At 35.4% G+C, this 21213-nt stretch overlaps 1 long non-coding RNA gene across 1 annotated transcript; it reads right to left on the bottom strand.

Annotated features, from left to right (window-relative positions):
• Positions 1-868: 868 nt before the first annotated feature.
• On the bottom strand, positions 869-3306 carry LOC139897651 (uncharacterized). Its single transcript, XR_011776710.1, has 4 exons — positions 3195-3306; positions 3023-3099; positions 2153-2230; positions 869-1887 (listed from the first exon to the last, which is right to left on the bottom strand). It is a non-coding gene; the product is annotated as an uncharacterized lncRNA (long non-coding RNA).
• Positions 3307-21213: the final 17907 nt, after the last annotated feature.

The raw sequence follows: 21213 nt of genomic DNA, 5'->3' as shown, positions 1-21213 counted from the left end.
CGACCCTTATTAAGGCTAAATGTAAAATGCTATATCATATTACAGAATGATAATGAAAGTATCAAAAGTATCTAAATCATAATAAGAATATAAAACGTTATAGTTGATATCAAAGAAATGATGTTTGTCCATCAAGAAATGTATAAAATTATAGGTATAAATGTATAACAATGACACCAGTTTCATCAAATTATAGTAAACCCTAGGTTGCTTTGAGTGATAGGATCTACATGCTTGCTTTGAGTGATGTTCATTGCAGTAACGTGAAGCACTATTGCCACTAAACTACCTCTCTAAACAATCTGAACTGTTATTCGATCTTTTTAGGACACCAAAAGCATTATTAACTGAATTATTTAGTAACTGACATTAATATTTTGGTTTGCATCTAAACTGGTATCTACTATAAACTACACACTTCCAGCATTCAAATGAAGTATTTCTTAAAAATTTAGAAATAAACCATCTCAACTACTTTTATCAATAATATAAAGGAAGATTGGCTTTTTCTATATGGCACATAACAAAATGGAAATTAAATGTATAAACCAGTATTACAATGGAGGTGCAGAAAGTTATCAAAATGTTTTTCATACTGATTTCCCAGCAATATATTATCACATGGATATAAAGATTAAAAGCTTAGAAGTCTTTATAGTATCAAGTGATTTCAACTTCGCATAAAAATAAAAAACGAATTCAAATTTTATTCCTCTTAATCTTATTTATAGTAAATCAACTTTAGGTCTCAAATTCGCAGGTATTATGGAATAAAAAGGTACAAACCTACACAATGAATGCAATCATTGAGCTTCATGAGTCCAACCAATTGATGATTTCTGAAATTGTAGTCGTTATCAAACGCTTTAACATACACTATTGTCAGATTGGCAAACGACAAATATATACATAAAAATGCAGTATATGAGTATGTTTGAGGAATGGTAATGATTTTTTAATTGAAAATAATGGAGGTCCCATTATAGAATGCTTAAAATGCATAAATTTTTACTCCGAGTCGGTTAGTTAAAATATGATAGGAGATTGGTTATTATTGCATCAAGTTATAAAGGGATTGGCCATACTCCGAACACGAACATGAACTTCTGAACGACCAAAAAGCAAAAAACCCTTGTTCGTAAGCATGTCGGCATAAAAACAAATTATAATAAAGCTTCTTAGTCATGGAAACCAATTAATCATGGACTTATCACTTAATCAACAGAAGAGCCTTTAGCTATGAACACAACATTCTTTTGCACAGAACCGACATCCATCTGACCCATTTTGTCACCTTTAGAGACACAACAAATAAGGTACACTAAAGTATACATGTATACATGGGTTAAGGTTCAAACATGACAAACCTGAAGAGATAACGCTCACATGATTGCATCTAACACACATCACTGCTTCGACAAAAACTGATGCCATTTTAATCAAATTTTAAAGATTTGTACCTTGATAATTATCTTAACTGCTACTTTATAAAAATTAATAGGAACTTTTTGTCAAAAATGCTAACCCTTTTTTGTCAAAATATATAGGACTTGAACTTAAGTTAGACAACACAGAGGATAAATATGTAATATAAGTCTGGTGGTTCTGTACTTTTATTGAAACAATAGTTATCTAAAAGAAATAGTTGACAAACACATTTAACATTAAAAGAAGCAAAAATCGACACACACAAATTGTCCTATTATATTTTAAACTATCAGTCAGAGCACATATAACTTATAAGCATCAACCTATTTCAACACGTAAACATGGATATATTGTCGATAAAGGACTACATCATAAAGAGAGAAAGATTTTACTAACCTTTCGCCTCGGATAAGGATTCAGAATCTCCATTAATTCAATAAAGTGAGCGAGCCTGATTCGCTGAAGAATAACAAAAAAAATTCTTAAATAATTAGTTAATAAATAAAATTCAATCAACATATTTTCAAATTATAATTAAAGTTATTTAGAACTTTTGAAACAATGAAAATTACTATCAAATGTCATCAAAAATGAACTAAAAATCATAATACATGGTTGGAAGAATTGTCCCATACAATTACAAAATTGGGTAAACATTGTTCAAAGAAGCAAACTTGTTGATGGTCATATATATACTCTTTGGTGAATTTAACTGCAGTCTTACCCAAAATCGACCTGACGATGTCCTTCAACGGGTTGACTCGCCATCGTGATGCACATAAAAATGGGTGTCTTAAAGCATCTAAACATATGTATGATAGTCCCAATACACATAAGTTGATACAAAAAATAAATTAATAGATGTTACAAAATAACCTATTTAGAAAAAATGGATCGATCAGGTGAGGTTATGTTTAATCTCAAAAAAGGACACCGAAACAAATTTACCTCAAAAGAATTTTTTTTGAAAGTCACCAAAGTGTTTGATTAATGTATAAAACCTCCTAAATCATATTATTAAAAAAATTATTATTTTTAAAATAATAGTACATAAAAATGTTGGTAAAAGATGGATAAAACTGTATCGTTTAACCAAAACCAACCTACACCACAAAATTACCCTTTTAACCCGAATCCCTTTTGCCCTGTTACGCCACCCGCCAACATTTTGCCAATTCTTAACACTAAACTTGTTTACAATGAAGATCACAACTGTTTCTTTTTTATTTTTTTTTCTTTTTTTTTTTCCTTTTCTTTTCTTTTTACAAATTTTTTAGCCTTAAGTTAGGTGTTGACCATTGTTACCCCTGCAAATTTAATGATGCATTAATCCCCATTACAAAAAGTTCTTTAATTTTTCATCTTCTGGATGGGCATTTAACGTATTTCGCTATTAGGCAGACGGTTTTACAAAATTAAGTGGCCAGTCTGATGGCTGTGATTTCGAGACCCAACTCGTTTGAGCCCGAACCATTTGACTCGTTTGAGAACTGAGACCCATTCAACCCGTCAGCTATTTTGACCCAAACCCATTTGGGTCACGACCAACCCGACCAGTTTGTCAGGCATAATTTTAACCCCATCATGGTTTTACCTTATTCTATCAAGAGGTGTAGCATGTAAAAGTAATGATAGTAAGTGCCAGCCTGCGCCCCAGTTCCTATCTAATATCTACAATGAACATGGTATACAATTAACTCCTCGGATATATTCAAAAGGGCAAAAGAGTAAATACTGACAATTATGTTGTATAAATATGTACTTACTTGCAACCGACATTTCCATGAGATGAATTAACAATTCACAAACACTAATCAAAATCCACATTTCATATGCATAAGTGGAGATGTAAAGTTTACACATCAATAATTCAAAACTGTAAAAATATAATTTCAAATTTACCAAAAAATCAAGATCGAGCAATATCTTAAACATTTACATAAATTTTTTTAGATAGCTACATACCTATTAGCTGCCTAGGAGTAGTCAACCGACCGTCATTTTCATCATCATTGAGCAATATCTCACCTCCATCTGCATCAGACTCTTCTTGTAATGAATGGAAATGGCTATATATACTGATTGTTAGTGATCTGATATATATATATATATATATATATATATATATATATATATATATATATATATATATATATATATATATATATATATATATGTTAATAAATTATTTAAAAATAAACAAATTATTGAGCAATCAAACCTTACTGACATGTTGATGAATCTTAAAATTGAATGTTACCTCCAACCAGAATCAATTATTTAAAAAAAAAACAAAAATACCTGCTGAACAATAGGATTTGCGGATAAAGTGACTTCATGAGTCATTCCTTCTCATTCAACCTTTTCCTCGTGTAGAAACACCAATGTGAAAATACAAAACCATTTTAAAAATTGAAAAACCTGAGAATAGAAACATTAAACACGACAACATTATATTATACACTTAGGTCATCGTTTAACACTTAACATTTTCATTAGGCGAACATTATGTTATACGCTTAGGTCATCGTTTAACACTTAACATATTCATATGGTATTGACTCTTCTCCTGCACCAGTGGATGATTTTACTTTACTGGTAGAAGCAAATCAGTTTTCAAGATATTAATAGCAGATATCCAACCTTAATCTTGATTAATTTGGTACAAACTAATAGTTCAGTAAATCACATACCATGATCAAAGATTCAAATTCTTTGATGCTTAAACCTGCAGAAATCAAAAGAATTAGAATTGATTCCCTATCAAATATCAATCAAAACTTTAAAAAATCCTTGTTTACAAATTGCAATAAAAGAAACCTTGAAACATCATAAAGGCATAAAGTCATTAAGATGGGTTTAAGCCTACACCAAATTAAGAATTTTACTTTTCTTACTTATGAAACCAAAATTATACAGTTAAAACAAAATTATTTTATACTTTTAACAAACAAATAAACCAAGCCATCATATGTATGAATATGCTTCAATACTGCATAATCAAGAAACCATATGCCAACGTCCCTTGACACGTTAGTTTAAGCATCAAGTTTTCAGTTATAAAGTATCATGAAGAACCTTTTGTATTATCAATTCCTAAACAAACAAAACTACAAAGATCAAACCAAATTCGTAAGTTAATTAAAACCCTAAAAATCCTAAATAACAATGTAGTAATTAAGAAGTATGAATTCATATTAAATAACTAACCACAATCGTTATTGAACTTCTATGTGGCATTTTATCGAGCATGTTGTGTTCGTTGAGAAATAACAACATTATGCATCAATTTATGACTTCGTATCCTTTATCTAAAAGGTTATAACAACCAAAAGAATGAGTGAATAAACTACTAAATATATTATATAGAACAATGAATAACCTGATGTTAGCAGCACCTTCTTAGCGATTATGAAATCTGCTATCGAATCGATTACTGAATCTTTAAGAACGACATAAATGTTCGTAAAATATACAAAGGTGTTACCGTTATGTTCGTAAATTGGTAACGATTAAATCTGGATTATTGGCGATTTTTATCAACGACGTGTTGTACCATCATCGGCGGTGGAGAAGATCTGACTTTTCAAATGTGAAGAGAGAAGGTAGAGAGACGGTTGGTTTTCTTATGGGTTTTTGATAATCTATTTTTGATTTTTTGATGGACACGAAAGGGTGTGTTGAATGGTTAGTGGTACACGTGGCATTTCATGGTAATTAGCAGCCTGACACATTGGATGTATCCCTCACGCTTTATATATATATATATATATATATATATATATATATATATATATATATATATATATATATATATATATATATATATATATATATATATATATATATATATATATATATATATATATATATATATATATATATATATATATATATAAATAAGGGCAGGTTCAAACGAGAACCACAAAAAAGGCGAGAACTGCGAGAACTCTTTAATTTCATAGTTTTTATGCATTTATATGTAACAAATTACATGCAAATGTGAATTAGTGCTCATATAATTAACAAAAATATATTCATTACCAGAAATTATACGATAAATTGTTAATTATATGCAATGTTCACATGTTTACAAAACAAATTTGCACATGTCAACAAGATTGATATCAGCTAAAAAGTCACGTTTTCACCTCGGTATTAAGGCGCAAAAACAATAAAATTCCAAACTTTATTGCCAAAATACCCGCTTCGTCATTTAAAATTGAAGAACAAGTAATTACGAAGACGGTGCAAGATGAATCAAGAAAATCGGAGCTAAAACAAAGATTCTAGAGCGAAAACAGTGAAAGACAAGAAATCAAGTTACTATTCAGCGAATCAGCAAGCCAAACGGCTTGCCAAACGGCCTGCCAAACGGCCTGCCAAACGGCCTGCCACACGGCCAGATCAAATGGGCACATCAAACAGCCAAGGCTGGGAAACGGCCCCTGCAAACGGCTTGCCAAATGGCCTGTCAGCCGTTTGCAGGCAAAATTCATGCTTATTTAAAGGGTCTTTGTCATCCATTTCAACACACACTTCAATTCACTTCTTTCTCTCTCTTGTACAATATTAGTCATACTTTCAAGGTCTTCAACTCCGTGCGGGAAATCTAGTACCCGGAGAAGAACGCCGAAGATTGTATTAGGAGCGGTCTGGAGTTTGAAGTTGTCACTTTTGTATTCGGAACTCGTTTAATCTACTGGTACTTCTATCCTTTGTCTCTATATAATGTTTTCCATTATTATGCCTTGTGATATTATTGCCATGATTAGCGAGTAGTTATCTTTAGTGTATGTTATGACGTAGTTAGTTATAATGCCGAAATAATATTATGGCTTGTGTATGTTGTCGAGATGCTTTCCGATTATGCTTTACACTCAATCGATTTTTCAACTAATAGAACGTAGTTATTGGCTCTGTTATTGGGAAGTCGTGAACCCCGATTCAGAGTACACTATATGTGTCACCCCCTTGGTAAGAGAAGTCTATCGGATACAACGTAAGTTTGACTAAGGCACACCGGTTGCAGTAAGTCCACCAAGCCTTGGATTCCGACTGAGGACTCTTTCGTAGTGAAACATCTAACTAGACCCCTAGTACATTGTCGGACCTCGACCATGCTATTGTAGTCACCAATCATATAAACTTCGTACGTGCACGCTGAAGTACAGTGGTTATTGTAAGCTGTACCTTTGCTAAGTAAGGCCATGGAACCCGGTCAGTGCTAATTAGTACACTTCACCATAACGCGGTCTTAAGCATTGCACCCCGCTTGAGGGATTCTTGGTTAATTAAGGATCTGTTTGTTTGAACACATAAAGGATTGGACCGTTAGGATAACCGAACATGTTCATGGAAGTCAAACTTGACTTGGCCATGATGTTCTTCATGGTTGAACTCTTTTTAAGGGCCTAACTATCTTTTAAATCCAATCATTAATGAAAGCATCAAAACACATCACGTCTCTCGGATATGGTAAACCCTGTATTACATTATGCTTAAGAAAGTTTAGACCTTTGTGGAATATTAATACGTCACCCAACCGAGTCGATCAATTGGATGAGCCATCTGAACGTCTATGTCTGTAGTCAGATTGCATGGGCGTCAGGGGTAAGGGATGTTGCTATCTATTCAGAATCTTTAAGCCTATCGCATCACCCAGTGACATGTCTTCTGACAGGGGCGTTTAAGACTAGTGTAATGAATACAAGGTCACTGCCTATTCATGAGCCATCATTCCATAATCTCAGCAAAGTAACTGACGAAATCATAGCTTGCGCTTGTTTTAACCTTATCTGAATTACAAATTTTATCGCATTTACTTTACTTTATCTTATATAATAGAAAACCCCAAAATTAGGTAACAAATCACTACTCCTGCACCTATCTTAAGCTTTAAATATAGGTTCGATTCTACTGATATCTCAAAAATACGACTCTAGGTCATACTTCCCTTACTCATAATAAGGAGTAGTAAGATTTAGGTCCCGCAAAATTTAAATTTAAAACAATTACCACCCTGTTAGTGGTTGATTTTGACGCCTTGCGGCTTAACGACACCGCATAAATAATACCGTCCGTTTTGGCCATATCATTGTGGTAATAAGAGTTTTTTGGCACTGTTACCGGTGAACTGGTATCAGACAATACTGCTTTTATCAAACTCATTCATAAGCATTTAGTGGTGTCTAAGAAAGACAATTATACACGGACTTGGTTGTTGGATTTTTCGAACAGTCTCCAATTATATTGGAACCAAAAGGATCCTGCCTCTCTGTAGTCGGCATGGCCACTTGGTTTGTTGAATAGTTAGTGCGAAGCTCTGTTATCAAAATACCAGGGAATTAGTAGCAAGAACCAAAAACATATCTAAACTTAGGATAATTAGATTACTCTATAATTAGATTAGATTACCTTAGACTACTTTAGATTAAGACTACTTTAGAATAACCTTAGATTGCTTTAGACTAATTAGAAACTTTGCTTATCTGCTTAAAATTTAAAAATAAAAAGGCATACCTAGTGTATGACCCAAACCTGATCTTGACCAGGGTCATTGTTCTTCGTACCTGATCTAGACGTAATAATCTGTTGACATATGTTTATGTAATAGATTAGTGGCGCACGGTTTTAACTTTTTTATGTAATGTATTTACTAGTATTTACCATGGTGATAATGTAACTTTTGTAAGTTGGGAGGTTGTTATATATAAACAACCTCCCCACATCTTTTGTAATTAGTTATCACATTTACACCTACTACTCTATCTTGTTTCTCTCTTGTGTTCTTGCATAACTAATACCACTAACCTACTTAATCACTTATAAACCGGTCGATCTAGGCATCATTAGAGCCTAACAATTGGTATCAGAGCGGGACTTGCTACCTTGTTTGTAGATACAAGGATTGAAGCCTCTAGATTCGTGTTTTGAAGTGTTTGGTGTTCTTCGATTTAGTTATGATGGCTACTGCAAAAGCGTGATGCTTTGGTCGTGGATTCGGATACTCGTCCTCCCATGCTGTTCGAGGGACTGTTTGACGAATGGAAAGGAAGATTTGACAACTTCATCGTTGGAAAGGGAGAACAAACCAAAAACCTCTGGGATTCATTTCTCAATGGAGCTAAGGTCTCACTTCATCATGACACCGACGTGGCTCTAAAACCCTATGAACTCCAGGGTGAAGATGCCAAGAGAGCTCAAGCCGATGTTGATTCCAGGCCCATTATCATGCAAGCTCTTCCCCACAACATGTACAAATCCGTCAGCTCTCTAAAATCTGGAAAAGAACTTCTAGATGAAATCACTCGTCAACATGAAGGATATAGCCAATCAAATCAAACAAAACTTGACATTGCTCTCGCCATGTATGAGGACTACTTTCAAAAACCTGACGAACCGTTAAAGGACTGCTACAAATGCTTCTGTGAAGTCATCAATGAGATGAAAAAGGTTGGAGTGAAGAAAGAAAATCAAGAGCTGAACATGAAATTCCTGAAGAAGCTAAATGCCACATGGACACCATATGGAAACAACTTCCGTGCTTCCAAAAACACAAAGAAGTACAACATCCATGAAGTTGTAGGCAAACTAATGAACCATCAATATGATGTTTAAGGTGTTCAAAACCCTAAATCCAACCCTACCGAAACCAGTGATCCAATGGCTCTGTACGTCAACAAAAGCTCCACCAAAACCACTTCCAACCGCACCAATTCACTCAAAGAAAAACAAACCGTGTCATCTGATGAGGACACATACTCTGATGTTGATGAAGAACATCGAGATCTTGTCAAGGCAGCCGCAATGTTCAGCAAGTAACTGAACCTTAGGAGATCATCTGGAGGGTTCAGCAGAATCAATAACAATCAAATCTCATCTAGCTCCTCGTACTACAAAAAACCCGAAAACTCAACCACTCAAAACCGAGCTTCTAACAACAAGGACTCCGATAATGTGTGTTTCAGCTGTGGTAAAATAGGTCACTTTGCACGAGAATGCAAACTACCCAAACGTAAGGATGCCGAGTACTATAAGAAAAAGATGTTACTCGCTCAAGATGCTGAAAAGGGGAAGGTTCTCAAAGCCTCGGATGATGTCTGGCTAAACTGGTCAGACAGTGAACAGGAGCCTGAATGTGCCAATGTAGTCAAACTCACCAACATGAATCGTGCTCCTGATAATGTTTCTTCCGACGATGAGGAAGAGGTATAACTTTACACTGACATAATTCATGAATGCCATAAATCCGTAAATAATAATTCTAAATTTATCTCTGATGTATTGCATGCTCCCTCCAAAAAACCTAATGACCCCACTGCCCAACATAGTGTGTCCATTAGTGTTGAACCTGCCTCTAACAATCATGATAGAATACTCTCTGAACTGCCTGATATGTATATTGACACGTTTGCTAAAATGAGTAAGGACCTTAGATCTTTTGCTAGTCAAGTTAATGGACTACAAAATGAGAACCATAGATTAAAAGCTGAATTGAAAATCAAAGTGTCAAACAATGCATACTTAAACCTTCAGAAGGATCTAGCTGAAAAAGTAGCACAACTAAAGGAGCTAGAATCTAGTGTGAGACCGTTACGCATAGAAAGGACAGACTTTAAGTTAAGAAATGAGGTTCTTAGTGAGAAAGTAGACAATGCCGAGAAAGAAATTAAGAAACTCACTGCCTCTAAGAAAACTCTTCTAGATACCTTAGAGCAAAAGATAAGAGAACCCTTTTTCAACCTTGCTAAGAAAACCTCTGAATGTTCTAAACTTGCTGCACATAATCTAGAGCTTCAAACTCTCCTAGGTCAATTTGAAGAGAAGCTTTACAGGACTGAACAGTCTAAGGTTGTTTTAGCTGGACATATCTCGAATCAAACCCTGTTCATGAATCGACCAAAGGACTCCTTCCGTGAGAACAAAGGATTAAGCTTTGAAAATGCTCTCACCTTGACCAATATAGCCAAAGCTGAGCCATGTCTGTATGATAGTAGATACTTGATGATTGGCCTACCTGCACGACTCACATTTGCATCCAACAGTGAGATTGAGGAAGCATTGGCTAAAAGATCAATCAAAATGAAACGAGAAATTGCTCTAATCTATGATAAAATCAACGCTCTTTATTTGAAAAAGAAAAACTCATTTTCATATGAAAGCTTACCTGATTTTTTTAATGAGAGTGAAAGTTCACAATGTCAAAAGCATGTTATCTATTTACCAACTTTCGTTTTGGAAAAATACATCATCAGCTTAGAAAAAGAAATTCATGAAAACAAAATGAAATCCTTTGACAATGAACAAAAATTTAAACTGATCATAAAAGCCTTACAACACCAAATCTCACTCAATTTGTCCACAAATGACCAACTTGTATGTAATGTGCCTGAACTTGAAAAACAGATTGCGAGTCAAGCAACCACTTTCTGTGAAATGATCTCAAAGACCAAGGTCTCACAGGAACCTCAACCCTGTCACCTGAACGTCTCCCTTACTGAAGGACCTTCAAATGTCTTGGTTGATTCTCTAAGGGAAGAAATCGTTGAATTCAAACTTGAACTAAAAGCTATAGAAAACATGTTGCTCTTATTGAAAAAGACAACATTGATTTGCAAGTAAAAGTTTTAAAGAACCGTGATTTTGAAAAAGCCAAAAAGAATTTTGGTCCAACATTATCTCAAAACTCTTCACAACAAAAAGAAACCAAACCAACGCAAGAGAAATTTGTACCATGGGTACCCACTTATGCTCAACGAGTTCTTCCTCCATATCACCAAGGTGTTCCTTACACTGCTGTAGTGAACTCAAGGAAACCTGTCATTCCTGCCGTGACCAATTTAAAAAACCCTAATCATGGCTCTTGTTTAGAAATGATTGTTACTAAAATGGGTGCTGATCCCAAACCACCACATTTCGCAACATTGATGAGAAAGCCAAACAACCCTGTTCGAAGAATAATCCAAGAACAGGGTGTGTATGACCACAAGAAATGTCCATAACCACCCTGCACCGTCTATTCCAGACAGGAGGGGTAGTTCAACCAACACTCGTGCCCACTGAAATACCAACCACTCTAACTCTATCCAGAGCAACGGTGGTAGACCAGTGAAACATAACCCCAAATTTATCAGGAATCCACAACGACCAAATCTCAATCATGTTGTAAAGCGGGTCTTTGATAGATTAACTAAGACTCAAAAGCGAAATCGTCGCAAAAGAGCACAAAGGGCTAGATAATCATTACTTAAAAACATGAATCATTTTCATACTGAGTCTAAATTGGTGTTTTAAATTTCACAGGACCTAAACCAAAACAAAGCATTTTGAAAGCATGGAAAGCCAAGACTAAAACTGTCCAAGCATCCTCAAGTCTTGCTTCTCAGTCAGGGTCATTAAATTAAATTAGATGTAATAGACGTCTGTATTTTGGTCATCAAAACCATGATTCGTGTGTTGTAATGAATGTTCAGACTTTGTTAAATGAACCATCTGATGAACTTAACGCTTTAAATTCTCTGAATCTGTCTTCTTACAAGGAACCCAAGATAACTGGGGTGCCTAAGATCTGTGCTTAACTCTGTTTTGCAGGTTATCCCAGCATGTGTTTGGTATTTAGATTCTAGGTGTTCCCAACACATGACTGGTGATAAATCCATGTTGACAAATATGTCAACAAATTCCTAGGTACAGTTCACTTTGAAAATGACGAAATTGCAACCATCGAAGGATATGGAGATTATGTGTTCAATGGTGTCACCATCAAGCGCGTGTCCTATGTTCGAGGCCTTGGATGCTGTCTCTTCAGTGTTAGCCAATTCTGCGACAGTGATCTCCGTGTGATCTTTGAAAGATCCATGTGCTGTGTCCAAACCATGAAGGGAGACAATCTTCTCAAAGGGAAACGTGAATCCACTCTTTACTCTCTTGCCATGAAAAACATATTTGCAAACTCTCAACCCCTCTGCCTTGTTTTAAAGGCATCCTCTGAAACCTCATGGCTATGGCATCACCGAATGTCGCACCTATACTCTCAAAACCTCAACAAATTAGTTTCCAACAATCTTGTTGCCGATGTTCCACTCATCTCATTTGACTCCACTCACATGTGCCCTTCCTGTGCTATGGGAAAAATTCATAAATCCTCTCACAAGTCAAAAACTGAATATAACACCACCAGTCCACTGCATATGCTACATATGGACCTTTGTGGACCAATGCGTGTTTCCAATCTTGGAGGCCGAAAGTACATTCTGGTGATAGTTAATGACTACTCACGTTACACCTGGGTCAGATTTCTGAGAAGCAAGTCTGAAACTCCCAAAATAATCATTGACTTCCTGAAAAAAATCCAACTGTCCACCAACAAACTTGTACGCATCCTCAGAACTGATAACGGCACCGAATTTCAAAACTCAGTTCTCAATTCATATCTAGATCATGCAGGTATCACCCATCAAACCTCTGCCGCTCATACTCCACAACAGAATGACGTTGTTGAAAGACGAAATCACACTCTTGTTGAATCAGCAAGAAGAATGCTTGTTTATTCTAAATTACCTCCGTCCCTCTGGGCTGAAGCTGTCAACACTGCGTGTTTCACCCAAAATCGGTCCATCATTAATTGTCGGTTCGACAAAACTCCATATGAACTTCTTTTCGATCGTCGACCTAATGTGAAGTACTTTCGCATCTTCGGATGTGTCTGTTATGTCCTAAACGATGAAGAAAACCTTGGAAAGTTTGATGTTCGTTGCGATGAAGCAATATTTATTGGTTATTCTCAGGATCGTGTGGCATAACGTGTATATAATCATCGAACTCGAATCACTAAAGAAAGCACCAATGTTAGGTTTGACGAGATGTCTGGAATGGTACTTGGACATAATGGCTTTCGCCCTGGTCTCAATTCTGATTCTCACTTCTCACATGTTCCACTGGCCACCTCTGATGATCTAGATGTGTTGTTTAAATCCATCATCCCTCCAATGATGTCAAACCCCACGGTACCCTCTGAACCTGTTCTCCCCGAATCAATCACAGTTGATTCCTCTACTCCTGCGGTCGTGGGCGAATCACCATCCGATGAAAGTAATTCATTAGAATTTCCTCTTCTGGATGACCTTGACACTGGAGTGTCTTCCTCAAACAACGCTCCTATTGCCAGCTCTCATACTCCAGCTGTTGAATCGTCTCCTCTCGAAACTAGTGAAGCTTCTCCTTCAAATGAAACAGATACTAGAATCTTCGACGCTACAACTCCTCCCGTACTTTCCACTGATCAAAATGCTGATACCCTTGTTCCACTGTGGGAAGAAAATGCCACCTACCCTACTGCCAACACTGAACCTACTGGATCTTCATCCTCTTCGTATGTCGACACCTCTCTTGATGATGGATCCAATTCACTTCTTCCACACACCACGAAATGGACTATAGATCATCCAATTCATCAAATCATTAGTGATCCAGATGCTCCTGTCCGCACTCGTAATGCTTCCAACAATGAATGTCTCTTCGCTGCCTTTCTGAGTAAGGTCGAACCTAAAACTGCTTATGAGGCCCTCCAAGATCCCGACTGGTCTATTGCCATGCAAGAAGAAATTCATCAATTTCATCGTCTTGATGTATGGGAACTTGTTCCACGTCCATCTGGCAAAACCATCATTGATACCAAGTGGATCTTCAAAAATAAGAAGGATCCTCACGGCATCATCATTCGTAACAAAGCACGTCTTGTAGCAAAAGGATACAGTCAACAAGAAGGAATTGACTATGACAAAACATTTGCTCATGTAGCTCAATTAGAAGCCATCCGTCTGTTCCTATCATATGCTGCTCACAAGCGATTTACCGTTTATCAAATGGCCGTAAAAACTGCTTTCCTGAACTTCATTCTTTAAGAAGTGGTCTATGTCGGTCAACCTGAAGGTTTTGTAGACTCCAAATGCCCCAATCACGTGTATCTCCTTTCAAAGGCTCTTTATGGTCTAAAACAGGCGCCCAGGGCATGGTATGAAACCCTGACCGCATTTCTTCTCAAGAACGATTTCTCTCGTGGAACCATAGACACGACTCTATTCATCAGAAAACAAAATGATCACATCTTGTTAATTCAAGTCTATGTTGATGACATCATTTTCGGCTCCACTTCCCCCGCTCTGTGCTATGATTTTTCTGAACTCATGAAAAACAAGTTCGAAATGAGCATGCTCGAAGAACTTCATTTCTTTCTAGGATTAGAAGTTAAACAACTTCCAAAGGGGATTTTCATCGGACAATCAAAATACATTTCTGATATGCTCAAAAAGTTTAACTTTCCTGAGATGAAAATCAGCCCCACCCCAATGTCAATCAACATTTCATTACATGCTGATCTGGATGGTTAACCTTTTGATCAGACGCTCTATAGGAGCCTAATTGGCTCATTGATGTATCTCACTGCTAGTAGACCCGACACCATATTTGATGTATGTCTCTGTGCCCGATTTTAAGCCAACCCTAGGTACTCTCACTACAAGTCCGTAATGAGAATATTTAGCTATCTCAAAGGCACACCCAATCTTGGACTCTGGTATCCCTTTGGGACCGGATTCAACCTTATAGCATTTATAGATGTTGATCATGGTGGTGACCAAGTAAACCGGAAAAGTACCTCTGGTGGCCTCCAATTCCTAGGTCGTAAATTAGTCAGCTGGTCCTCTCGCAAGCAAAACTGCATATCTCTTTCCACCGCTGAGTCTGAATACATTGCTGCTGCAAGTTGTTGCTCCCAAGTGCTGTGGATGCAGACCCAACTTCTTGACTATGGATTCAACTTCCACAAAATCCTGATCTACTACGACTCTCAGAGTGCCATTGCTATCACTAGCAATCCAGTTCACCAATCTCGAACCAAACACATTGACATTCGCTACCACTTTATAAAGGATCATGTTGAGAAAGGCAATGTTGAATTGTACTTTGTACCCACCAAAAGTCAACTAGCTAACTTACTGACCAAGGCCCTAGATGAACCCACCTTCAAAAATCTGGTTGATCAAATTGGCATGGTTGATATCTCTTCCATCTAGGATCCCGGCAAGTGCCTAGGGGGAGTGATACACTTACCTAGGGGGAGTTTCGTGTCTTCAAAATCTGAAGCATCACATTTTGAGGGGGAGATGAGAACAATGGCTCTCACATAGATTATAGTGTGAGACCTGGTGTCACAATATGATTTTCAAAATCTAAACCGAATTTTACACAAATAACAATGTAAACCTCGTTCTTTCAAAACTAACTCTCCTAAATCCTGCAACTGTCTAGGGGGAGTTAACATTAAAATGTCAGCAATGACGGAGGATGTGTCCTGGTGACTGCCTCAGGAGGATGTGTCTAAATGACTGCCCCAAACCAATCAGTCAGCAATGACAGAGGATGTGTCCCTGTGACTGCCTCAAGAGGATGTGTCTAAATGACTACCTCAAAATCTCAGTCAACAAATGACGAAGGATGTGTTCCTGTGACTGCCTTAAGAGGATGTCTTTATATGATTGCCTCATGGTTCCCGGTCTCAAAAGTTGTAAAAATCTGAGAAAATTAAATTTTGAAAAATAATTAAAAAATAAACTTTAACTTGATTATTTCACAGAATTTCTTAGAATTCTTAAGGTTTTCATGCTGTACCAAAAAATCCCATTAAAATCCAAATCTGCTCGAAAAAACACTGAATATTTTTGAGCAAGTTCATATACTGAAGGTTTTCGAGCAATTGTGTATAAAATCTCAATTTTTTTAGCTATGCATCTATGTTTAATGGTTCTCGAGCAAGGTTGACTGAAAAACAACTTTTTCAGTCATCACGTGCCTATAAAAGGATAAAAGTTTACTTTTAACCCCATCACTTTCAAATCTCACTTTTAAAATCTAAGGCCCACTTGCTCTCAAGGAAAACCATCATCCTCACTATTCATCGTCCCTATCGTTTAACCAAATCGGTATTTTCCTCTAATTTATGTGTTTATGATTCAATCCGTTGTCTCATAGGAGCTTAATGGCCTCTGTAATCATTTAAATATGTAAGAAATGCCATGATTTGTATGCCTATTTGCTTAATCTCTGTTTTACTGTGCAAAGGGGTTTCGAACCCTAGAACTCATAATTGACTCGATTACACCTAAAAATGTAAAATTGTTAGTTAAAACAACTTAGGGTTCATACTATGTGATGATCTGAACATGTTCACTTACTTTAATCCCCCTTTAGATGCTTTTATCATCACGATTACAAAAAGGGGACGAATTTAGGGTTTTTGACTTAGCTCGAGCATATCTGGTATTTAGTCATGATTCACACTTTTAACTAGTTAGGGTTGCTGTAGATTTTTCACATTAAAGTTAACTCTAACCTGATTTGATGATCTCTCTACTTCATCTTCAATATGTGCTCAAACAGACAGAGTGCTCGAAAACTTCATGTTTTTGAGCACTCGAAAACTTTCACTGCTCGAAAAAGTGTATTGACTGAAAACCTTTACTGCTTGAAAAAGTGTTGTATGAAAAATCTTTTGATGCTCGAAAATGTGTATTGACTGAAAACTTACTGCTCGAAAAAGTGTTGTCTGAAAAACCTGTTAGTGCTCGAAAAGGTGTGTTGTAAGAAAAATCCTTTGATGCTTGAAAATGTTGACTGAAAATACCTGTTGTATGAAACGCTTGAATAATGCATGCTCGAAAATCACTCTGCTTGAGAAACCCAATTTTCTCGAAAACCAACTTTTGCTCGAAAAACTCTTCTGTCAAAATTATTTGCTAAGTGTTGGTGATGTCTTAAACTGTCTTTGACAAATTTTTAATTGAAATAATTAAATGTTTTTGACACAACCTTTATAAACACTCCATATGAACTGTGTTTTAACTAACCATGCTCATGATACAACAGTAATGTCGAACAATGCCTTTTTCAATGAAGATGTCCCCACCCCATGTGACTACTGGATCCCCATCTTACTAAACCACCCGATGCGCAACGTATATACTGAGTTCGAGCATGCTTCTGAACGTCAGCTTCTCCTGATGTGGGACACCATGACATACCATCCATCTGTTGACGATGCTCCTGACTACTCTTCTTTTCTAGCCTCTCAAAACCCTGATCGGCGAGTTTCTTTCACTCTAACCGACATGAGACAATTCTTAGGCATCCCTGTAAGAGCTGAATATGATGAATTCCCTTCCGAAAATGAGATGTTAGCTGCCGTACAACAACTTGGATACGATGGAGAGGTCACAAAGATAAGAGCATTTCAAAAACAACGTATGGCACAATGATGGGCAGTGCTGTACACTTTTGTTAACCGATGTTTCAACCCGATGCAGACTGGATCCGACCACATCACCATTTTCTTGTTAAAAACCTTCTATGGAATCATGGTCCATCCAACTACAGATTTTGGCCGAGTTATCTAGGATCGCATGATAGAAATACACTCAGCACCTCTCCTATCATACATTCAATTTCAGAGATTCTACACAAACATTCTTTCGGGCATTATTGATGACAGCGACAAAACTCCCGAACCTATTCCTAGAGATCGGGTTGAACCATTTGTGGAGCAGGAATGTATATCGTTCATTCAAAAGAGAAAAGGATGCAAAAATGTACAAGCTCAACACATACCTGCTCATTTATTAAATCTCGAACCACGAGACGATCCAAGAATAATAAATTATTTAAGAGAGATAGGAGCTCCTATGGATCCCCTACCACCCGGGGAACCTACCCAAGGAGCTGATAGGACACCTGGTGAGGGGTCTAGCAAGCGAGGGTCAATGAAAAGAAAGTATGAGGGGAAAAGAATTGAGGGTAATTCTAGGCCAAAAAAGAAAACTAAACCAAAGAAAGTAAACTCTGAACAACTCCAGAAGGTTCTACATGATATTGATCGGAGTGATAAAGATGGTAATGAGGGCATGGTTGAAAAATCAAGAGAGGATGAGTGGACCGGGAGTGAGATAGGGCAAAAAGAAAACGTTAGCCCTCCACGAACACTAGGAAGCCACTCAGATGCACAAACATCTGTTTCATATGAGTTAGAGTCGGTGACTTTAGATGAGATTCGCCAAAAACAGTTTGAAAATGTGTCTAGTGCTCGTAGGGACTTGGTGTAGTGACCCAAACATTTCCATGATTATATATATTAATTATTAAATGAAAACTATATTTACATGATTAAATGTTTCCAACATGTTAAGCAATCAAACTTGTTAAGACTTGATTAATTGAAATAGGTTTCATGTAGACAATTGACCACTCAAATTGACCGACGATTCACGAATGTTAAAACTTGTAAAAACTATATGATGATATATATACATATATATATACATATATATACATATATATATACATACATATATATATATATATATATATATATATATATATATATATATATATATATATATATATATATATATAGTTAACATGATATTATGATATGTAAGTATCTCATTAGGTATATTAACAATGAGTTATATACACAAAAATGAGACTACTAAGTTAAGAAACTCGAAACGATATATATAACGATTATCGTTATAACAACGTTTTATTGAATACATATGAATCATATTAAGATATTGTTACACTATATTTAACATGATAAAATTATAATTATATATATATATCATTAAGTATGATAACAATGAACTACATATGTAAAACAAGACTACTAACTTAAGAATTTTGAAACGAGACATATATGTAACGATTATCGTTGTAACGACATTTTAATGTATATATACCATATTAAAATATATTCATACATCATAATATCATGATAATGTAATAATTTAACATCTCATTAGATATAATAAACAATGGGTTAACAACATTAAATGAGATCGTTAACTTAAAGGTTTCAAAACAACACTTACATGTAACGACTAACGATGACTTAACGACTCAGTTAAAATGTATATATTTGTAGTATATTAAGATGTATTAGTACACTTTTGGAAAACTTTAACACACATATCAAAATACTTGTACTTAACAAAATTGGTTACAATTGCATTCTCATACATTTTCATCAAGAATTCTACTCGTATTCGTTCGGTAATCTTACTCGTACAATACCCAGCTTCTAATTGTATATAATATTGGTATATACATTCAATGATCAGCTCTTAGCAGCCCTTAATGAGTCATCAAATATGTGTGGGAATCATCATTTGGCTACTAGCATGAAATATCTCACAAAATTACAAAAATATTATTAATCATTCATGACTTATTTACAAGAAAACAAACTTACACATCATTTATATCTAATCCATATACCAACGACCAAAAACACATACAAACACTTTCATTCTTCAATTTTCTTCATCTAATTGATCTCTCTCAGGTTCTATCTTCAAGTTCTAAGTGTTCTTCATAAGTTATAAAAGTTCTAGTTTCATAAAATCAAGAATACTTTCAAGTTTGTAAGTCTTACTTCCAATCTTGCAAATCCATTTCAAGTGATCATTAAATCTCAAAAAATCTTTCTTAATTACAGTAAGATATCTTTCTAATTCAAGGTAATACTCATATTCAAACTTTGATTCAATTTTTATAACTATAACAATCTTATTTCGAGTGGAAATCTTACTTGAACTTATTTTCGTGTCATGATTCTACTTCAAGAACTTTCAAACTATCCAAGAATCCTTTGAAGCTAGATCAATTTTTGTCACTTCTATTAGCTTTACCTACTAAACTTAAGGTAATAATGATGTTCATAACATCATTTGATTCATATATATATAACTATCTTATTCAAAGATTTGAACATGTAATCAGTAGAACATAGTTTAGTTAATTCTAAACTTATTCGCAAACAAAGTTAATCCTTCTAACTTAACTTTTAAAATCAACTAAACACATGTTCTATATCCATATTATATGCTAACTTAATGATTTAAAACCTGAAAACACGAAGAACAGCATAAAACCGGACATACGCCGTCGTAGTAAAATCGGGGACTGTTTTGGGTTAGTTAATTAAAAAATATGATAAACTTTGATTTAAAAGCTGTTCTTATGGGAAAATGATTTTTATTATGAACATGAAACTATATCCAAAAATCATGGTTAAACTCAAAGTGGAAGTATGTTTTTCAAAATGGTCATCAAGACGTCGTTCTTTCGACTGAAATGACTACCTCTTACAATATTAAATTGTAACCTATATTTCTGACTATAAACTTATACTTTTTCCGTTTATTTTCATAAATTTCAGTTCATTATGAAACCATAGCAACTCGAATCACTCAAAACGGATTTAAAACGAAGAAGTTATGGGTAAAACAAGATTGAATAATTTTGCTTGTTGTAGCTACGTGAAATTTGTAACAAATCTATACAAATTATAACTTAACTAACTTATATTGTATTATACATGTATTCTAACATATATTATGTAATCTTGAGATACCATAGACACGTATCCAATGTTTTAACATATTATATCGACCCATCTATATATATTATTTGGGAACAACCATAGACACTCTATATGCAGTAATGCTTGAGTTAGCTATACAGGGTCGAGGTTGATTCCAAAATGATATATATACTTTGAGTTGTGATCTAGCCTGAGACTTGTATACACTGGGCCGTGGATTGATTCGAGATAATTTATATTGATTTATTTCTATACATCTAACTGTGGATAACTAGTTGTAGATTACTAACATTGGACTGCTAACTTAATAAACTTAAATCGTTAAAATGTAATAAAAAAATGTTGTGAAT

Source organism: Rutidosis leptorrhynchoides, chromosome 3, assembly GCF_046630445.1.
Source record: "Rutidosis leptorrhynchoides isolate AG116_Rl617_1_P2 chromosome 3, CSIRO_AGI_Rlap_v1, whole genome shotgun sequence".
Taxonomy (NCBI): domain Eukaryota; kingdom Viridiplantae; phylum Streptophyta; class Magnoliopsida; order Asterales; family Asteraceae; genus Rutidosis; species Rutidosis leptorrhynchoides.
This window is presented reverse-complemented; position numbering and strand designations above follow the sequence as displayed.